The sequence below is a fragment of the Camelina sativa genome, chromosome 16 (assembly GCF_000633955.1).
Source record: "Camelina sativa cultivar DH55 chromosome 16, Cs, whole genome shotgun sequence".
Classification (NCBI taxonomy): Eukaryota; Viridiplantae; Streptophyta; class Magnoliopsida; order Brassicales; family Brassicaceae; genus Camelina; species Camelina sativa.
Window position 1 is genome coordinate 5,216,228 of NC_025700.1, and position 8,555 is coordinate 5,224,782.

At 29.6% G+C, this 8,555-nt stretch overlaps 1 long non-coding RNA gene across 2 annotated transcripts in view; it reads right to left on the reverse strand.

Annotated features, from left to right (window-relative positions):
* LOC104749843 overlaps positions 7,887 to 8,555 on the reverse strand; it is a 2,877-nt gene continuing 2,208 nt past the window's right edge. For both annotated transcript variants that reach the window (XR_002035959.1, XR_002035960.1), the window contains one exon: positions 7,887 to 8,219. This is a non-coding gene — a long non-coding RNA (uncharacterized LOC104749843). The remainder of the gene's footprint in view (positions 8,220 to 8,555) is intronic.

An 8,555-nucleotide genomic window follows, 5' to 3' on the forward strand; every position in this document is an offset into this window, starting at 1 on the left:
CTACTGGAATAGAGCGTGTATCATGAAGCTTATCTGGCTTATCTTCTTCCAGTCTGGTTTGGTGTGGGTAGCTTGGTTCAGATTACGCTTCCTTCGTGGGTCACTCAGCAACTATTGGACAATGAAGAAACGCCAGAACTACTCGTGGTTGGCCAATAAACTAGTCAAGATGTGGGAGGATGTTTATGGTTGGATAAAATTGTGGATTGGAAATGGAGCTACTTGCAGATTTTGGTCTGACAATTGGTCTCTTTTTGGCAAAATCAAGGACTACCTCTACTCTCCTGCAGATTCACGTCTGGGGATACCATCTACTACCACCCTTAACCAACTGTATCAGCAAGGCAGATGGTTGCTCCCGCATCTTACTACTCACTTCTCACTTTCATTACTACTTTAAATATGACTGATCAGGAAGACTACTACGAATGGAAATTAGGAGGTAGAACCTACCAGCGATACTCTACTGGCCAAATTTACCACATGCTTCGTCCTGCCTCTCCTCTGGTCCCTTGGCGCAAGTCGGTTTGGAACCCGAGAGGCATTCCTAAGCACAGTTTCCATACTTGGCTTCTGGTGTTGAATAGATGCCCCACTTGAGATCACATCCTCAACTGGGGGCTCCACACATATCCAAATTTTCTCCTCTGTATCTCCTACCCGGAGAGTCGTGACCACCTTTACTTCAATTGTAGCTTTAGTTGGTCCGTCTGGGCTTCTATCGCTGCTAGATGTCGGATCCAGCCTAACTCTTCACGGGATGTCACTCTTCAATGCATGCAGTCCATTCGAGGATCAAAAGCCGAAAGAACAATCACCCTACTAGCTTGGCAAAGCACTCTCTACCTAATATGGGAAGAGCGAAATCATTGACTCCATCGCCAAACCTTCCAAACTTCAGCCACTTTGATCCGACTGATTGATTCCATTATTCGCAACAAAATCTCAAGCCTCCGTGACTCAGATCCCTCTTTTGCTCTCTCACTGCTCGACTTCTGGTTCTCCTCATCATAATTGACGTTTACTATTCCATCGACCATCTAGAAAATGGTTCAACTAAGTTTCCGTTGTTGTGTTTATGGGCTACGCCCCTATTAAACTCTAAAGCTGGACTGCTTTTGTAATATTTTCCTGTTCTCTGTATTTTTAATAGAAAGTTTTTTTCAAAAAAAAAAAAAAGAATCACTAAGACAATTTTCATTGCATAGTTTTTGTGGATATCTTCACATAAATTTTATTTATAAAATACTAATATTATATTATGGGTGTCTTGAAAACAATAACAAACTTAACAAAAGTGACTCACATTTTCCAATACATATATATATATATATATATATATATAAAATTATATGTTAAGACACTCTCCTAATATATCTAATGGAGATGGTCTAAATTTTAATTTAATATTTTATAAAATATCAAATTATAAATATGCATACCATAGTTTCTTATCTAATGTTAAATAAATATAGTCAAAACTTAAAAGTAAAGTAACTACTATGGACATTTTTTTTTTGGTTGCTATATAGTATGAGACTGGGGTTTAACTGGTCAAGTTACTCCAACAGAAAAAATGTCCAGTTGATATTGTTTAAGAAACTCACACACATACATAGGATGTGTTAAAGATGATGTAAATTTTATTTTTGGATTAATTTGCAAAAGAAAAATACTTAGGTTCACTCCTAAGGTGAACCTCTTTGTTCATTTCTTCCTTTTCAACCAATCAAAATCTTTTATACATTATTTCATTAAAAAAATAAATCGAAATTAAATTAAAAAGCAAAACAAATTAAGGAAACAAATTCTGTATACTTTTAATTAAGAAAAGTTACAAATATTGGTTTGATTTAGATTTTACAATTAGAACAATTTATGTCTCGGTTTGGGTTTACAAATAAGGTGATTAGGGTTTAGTTTTTATAATTAAAAACAAAATTATATGTCGGTTTGGGTTTACAAATAAAGTGGTTAGGATTTAGATTTATACTTAAAACGAAATTATATATCGGTTTGAGTTTACAAATGAAATGGTTAGGGTTTAGATTTAACAATTAGAACGAAACCATATGTCGGTTTGGGTTTACAAATGAGATGGTTAGAGTTTAGATTTTACAATTAGAATTAAAATTATATGACGGTTTGGATTTACAAATGAGAAGGTTAAGGTTTATATTTTACAATTAGAATAAAATTATAAATTGGTTTGGGTTTATAAAAAACGATTTGAGTTTTTAATTTTATAATAAAGTATACAGATTTTGTTTCTTTATTTTATAAAGAATTGAATGAATATATTATTAAATATATTATAACATGTCAGCTTTTCATTGGTTAAAATAAAGAAAAGGGAACAAAGGGGTTCACCTTAGTAATGAACCAAAAAATTGTTCTTTCCAAAATAACATTACTTCGAAAACTACTATTTATTAGCGTGAAACTAGAAATAGTTAACACAAGTTAAATAAGTTGGAAAAGTTGAATGAACATTCATCCCATTTTTGTCATTCTAGATGAATAAGTTGGACAATTGATTCAACCAATTCAACAAAAAGTATTAGAAAAATGAACAAATCATTTAAAAAAATTGTTCAACTCACATCTATTATTTCGTAGAGGAATAACTTGAATCAGTAAAGTTACATTATATATGTACTAGATGTTTTTGCTATTGCAAAAACTTGGCAATATGAAAAGATATAATTTTTGAACAAGCGCCTAGATCTCGCAGTGGAAACTAATAACAGCTTTTATAAACTCTAAATCCACTAAGTCTTTTGCTTCCATTAAGCGTCTGGCTGTAGCCGTTTGGTTTTTTGAGTGTGACGAGTGCCGTGCCAATGATTCGAGAGGTTTTGGGGAGAAATTTTGTAATGTAAAATTTTAGAAAACTTAACTAACAATATATTATCTGAAATTTGTGTTAAAAAAAATTATAGAATTTTTGAATCAAATACTAAGAATTATAAAAGATGATAACAAAAAGGTTAATGATAATGATGATAAAGTTCAAATTTGTACTTAAAAAAACTTAAAACATTGAAATTAACTGAATAAATCTACAAAAAATATTTGTCAAATACTCAAATGTGGCCTAAAAAAATATGACCGAGGATGTGGCCTAGGGCTATTGCCCCATTTTTTATTAAGTAAGCACGGCACTGAGTGTGACTACTCCCGTTCTATCTGGTCACTCTTAGCTAGTAAGATCTCACAGAATGCTCCAGTATCTCTCCCGCTAGCGTCTGACTGGGTCTTGTCGATCCAATCGTACCCTGCTCACTACGCTAGCAAGATCTTGAAGCTTCTACTCCAAGTATCCGTCTACATGATATGGAAAGAGCGGAACAGCGGATCTTCTCAGGGAACGAATCGTCTGCTTCAGCTACAAGAATTCTCATCGACTGTATCTTGCGCAACCGCCTCATCTCCTTCTCGTCGGAGGATCCTTCAACACCTTCCCTCCTTGGGTTTTATTTTGGTTGTTTCTCAGTGCCACTAGTATAGTGGCTCAAGCTCATATATTTTTTTTGTAACTGTTCCATTGCTCTCTCTGTTCTGAGCTAGGTATGTTTGTTTTTGGGTTTCATTGTAAAAATGTAAACCTTTTTTATTTATTTATCGGTATCTGCTGGTACATGATTCACCTAAACAAGAGTCAAGAGAGAAAACCTAGCTAGATAGGATATATATAGAAAGTAATTTGCCGGGATTATCCTGAGTATTTTAAGATGATTAAATTAAATATTATACTAAAAACAAGAATTATATCAAAATATTCTTTCTATTTGGATAGTTTTTATTTATCCAGTTTTCACGTAATGATTTTTTTGTCAACAGTAATCACACAATGATAAAATGGTTGGTCAAAGTACAATAGAAAAGCTGTAAATATAGAAAAGACAAATTATCTTAATTTTGTTTTCACAATCATGTCCTTTATTAATTCATTGAAGCGTCGTCGATGTTGCAGCCATGGTCCATGGAATCTGCCATACTTCTCGTACCGCAGTCCCATTGTTAGTTGTCTCTACAATAATTTAAACGGGCTTCTTTGTTAATTTGATGTATACATGTTATTTCTAATTTTTAAACTAATAACTATAAAAAGATATAACTCGAGTCTCGAGGAAGAATTATGTTTGAAATTTCACGTAAGAAATAAGATAAGACCTAAAGTACTAATCTAAGAAATACGTATTAATTTACTGGTTTTCAGATTGAGAGATTTTGAAAACATACACACATTGGTTCACTACTGATTCACCATGTTAAATTAGAAACTTATAATTATATTGGATTGGTGTGAAATATAATCGAAAACACAAAAGGATCTGAATTTCCTATATATATATATATTTTTTTTTGACAATTTCTTGGCTTCGCTGATTTATAAAATTTCTTAGAATATAATACCATTTTAAAAGAAGAATATGAATTTTCATTCTAAAATTTCTTAGTACTATAATACCATATAACGTTTTTAATTTATTCATCTAATTTATCTACATGTGTCTATGTATGTGAATTTAGGCATGCATTGTATTAAGCATGCATTAATTAATATATATATACATATATATATATATATATGTGTGTGTGTGTGTAATAATTATTTTCTTTTTTTAACCAATGAATTGATAGAAATCTGAAATTAATAAAAGTTTTTGTATTAAAAATATAGGATACTCTAAGAGGTTGAGTTTAGTGGGACGATCTCGTAAATAAAGCACATCCCTCCCATCTATTTTTAATCATAATCTTGATGAGAATTTTTTTTTTTGTTTTTGTTGGGCGATGAGTGGCATTGACATTGACCTTTATTTCATCAACAAACACAATAATTTTCCATGTCATAAACTTCTTATATAGATCAAGCATGCATGTGAGAGATGTAAGGATTACAACATAAAATGCATGCATAACAAACAAAAAGTGAATGGAAATGAATAGCTTTGTATGTTGTTTTGATTTCCTGAATAATGGTAGTTTTTAATGTAGAACAATAAGAAGTTTTTTTTAATCTTTGGCTCTAAAGTTTTTAAAAAAAAAAGGAACTTTCACTGAACAAATGCTAAAAAAAAAAGAAAAAAAATGAAGAGGAAACTTAAACATGCATGACAGACTTGTGAAGTGGGTCTACATGGTTAGTTAACGGATTTAATTATGGACTACACCGACAGACTCTTTTTTTTTTTCTTTTTTTTTTTACTTGGAACAGAATCACTGTATAATTTAAACTAATATTTACGATATTTCTAAGCTTATAATTTGTTTTATTTGAAAGTTTTTTTTTTAAGTGTTTTACTTGAAAGTTAAACTATAAACTAAAGGTAGAATCACGGTGCCAAGTTAAATACAATTAATTATACATACATTTAAATTCAAAAAATAGTATGCTTGGCATGTTAGTTTTAGTTGTGGTCACATGTCGGTAAAAATGGTTTTTATGTTAGTTGTGAGAATAAAAATACGAGGGTGTCCTATCAGTCTTATCAGAAATGTAAAATCGTAACGTTCGTAAGTTTGTCAGTGGGGTAGGTTGACATGAATCAGTAGTCGTCGTTCGTACATGCCATTTATAACATTGGACCTGCTTTGATACCGAGTTACCGACACTGGCTTCAAAAAACTATGGATTCTTTTTTCTCAAGCCATATCTAAATTGGGTTTTATATTTTAACTGGCCAAGTCACTGAAACCAATATTGTTAAGCTGTTGGATCGATCATTTTTTTTTTCTTTTTCTTTGTGTCAGAGTCAAGTTGTTGGACTAATTTTATAAATTTGGCATGAATCATATGTATATAAAACACATAGAATAATTACTTTATGACTATAAATCAGCCCGAAAAACTAATTAATTTGGGATATAATAATAAATATATTAATTTCTCAAATTATTAATTATGAAGTATTAATATATATAGATTCATATATTTAGGTAAATAACTTTGGTAGTATATATTTAAATATGCAGAACTTATTTATGCAAAATTTGACAAATTAATCTCTGTTTTGATGTAGATTTATTAAATTACTTGTTATTTGAATAATAATGTATGTTGTGACGACATATTATAAAAAAAACAATGGTATATCAGATAAATAACTAATAGTGTGAAACTCTTAAAAGCGTGTATAACTAATAATTTTACTCTAAAAAAATATAATCTAAAAAAGAATTAAAAATAGAGCTATTCAAAATATATGTGGATAAAATTATATTATTTATTATATTTTTGGATGGGATATATAATAAAGTTTTTTTTTTAATTACTAGATAATAAGGTATAGAAGAAAAAATAGAATGGGATGGAGATTTCATAAGAATTCTTATGTGAGTTGAAATAAAGTTTATTTTCTAAGCTCTGATGTTACCAAAATTAGGAACTTTCTGAAATAATCCGACCCGTTTTTTTTGCAGAATACTTTTGTTCACCTATTCCTTTTTCAGATAATCAGATTATGCCACATAATAAATTGACAAAATAATAATTTCATATTTTTATATTTTTTAAAAAACTAATAATATATTAGTAAGTTTTGATTTACAATGTTATATGTCGGTTTAAATTTATAAATAGATTATATATTTACAATTAAATGATATGATATGTGAGTTTGAGTAAAAATTATGGTTTAGGTTTGAGTAGGCCTGGGCATTCGGTTAACCATTCGGTTTCGGTTCGGTTGTATTCGGTTTCGGTTATTTTGGATATAGTAATATAGTAACCATTTGGATATTTTTGAAATTTCGGTTCGGTTCGGTTCGGTTTCTTTCGGTTCGGTTTCGGTTTGGTTATTTAAATAAATAACCATAACTAACATAAATTATATTAACATTAACCAAATAAACCAAATATAACCAAAACTAACCGAATATAACCAAAATTAACCAAATATACAATAACAAAAATACAAAAAAGGGAAAAATATGGATTCAATTTTACAAAATAGTATTTAACTTTGTAAATTCAAAATAATAACATTTACATATATTGATTATTTAAAATATTTAATTGTTTTGAATCTAGAAATAATTTATATTTTAAGTTTATTTTATAGTTTTGCATAATATTAAGTATATAATATTTGATATCTTCTAGGTTTTCGGATATTTCGGTTAACCATTTAATTGTCGGTTCGGTTCGGTTCGGTTTCAGTTAGTTTGGATATAGATTTTTACTAACCATTCGGGTATTTGAAGAATTTCGGTTCGGTTCGGTTTGGTTTTTTNTAGAAATAATTTATATTTTAAGTTTATTTTATAGTTTTGCATAATATTAAGTATATAATATTTGATATCTTCTAGGTTTTCGGATATTTCGGTTAACCATTTAATTGTCGGTTCGGTTCGGTTCGGTTTCGGTTAGTTTGGATATAGATTTTTACTAACCATTCGGGTATTTGAAAAATTTCGGTTCGGTTCGGTTTGGTTTTTTTCGGTTCGGTTTCGGTCGGTTATTTGGTTATCGGTTATTTTGCCCAGCCCTAGGTTTGAGTTTATAAATTAAAAGGGGAGGGGATTAGAGTTTAGATTTTATAATTAAAAAAAAAATTATATGTCGGTTTAGGTTGACGAATGAGAATTAGAGTTAGATTTTACAATTAAAATATATAATTACATGTCGGTTTGGATTGACAAATGATAATTAGGGTTTAGATTTTATAACTAAATGAAGTTACATATTAGTTTGAGTTTAAAAAGGAGAATTAAGGTTTATATTTTATAATTAAACGAGATTATATATATATATATATATTTTCAACAAGATTATATATATGTCGGTTTGAATTTAATTAAATTAATCTATTTTAATTTTTGATTAATAATTTTTAAAAATATTAATAAATATCTATTTTATTTAATATGACATATCATTATTTGATTGTTTTAAATAACATTATTTGATTGTTTTTTTAATAATAACAATATATTAATCAAGCACTCAATAATCTGTACTATTAATTGGAAAGCACACTTAGGATTAAAAAAAAACATAAAAACGATTATACCATCATGCCCTTTTGAAAAAAAAATTTGGAGACCATTAAAAAAAACGCAGAGGGCAAGTGGGGAACTTTCCATAGGCTTGACACGCGGATCCTGGAGCACCCAGATTAATTCTGTTCGGATCCTGATTAATATACTGAATCTCTCGCCAACCATATACTCCTGTAGCCAATCAGTCCCATTTGCCTACCAAGTTTTTTCTTTTTTTAAAAAGAATTAAACAAACCATTCAGAAACAGAAAGATATGGTTGTTAAGGAATGTATGTATAAATTAGAATGCCCATAAAAAAAAAGTGAATTCCCTAAACCATCATCAATAAAAATATCATCGGATATCCTATCACTATTAATCGGTTTCCATAAATATGTGCTATTTAATCGGACTCAATCATCACCCAAATCAACACCGATGATATATTTCGAATTTATATATTTAGGTAAGTTTGAATATATTGTAGCTACATTATAGTAACCTTTTAAAATTGTATTAACTGATTATTCTTATCCTCTAAATTTTAGCAACTAACACGGATTT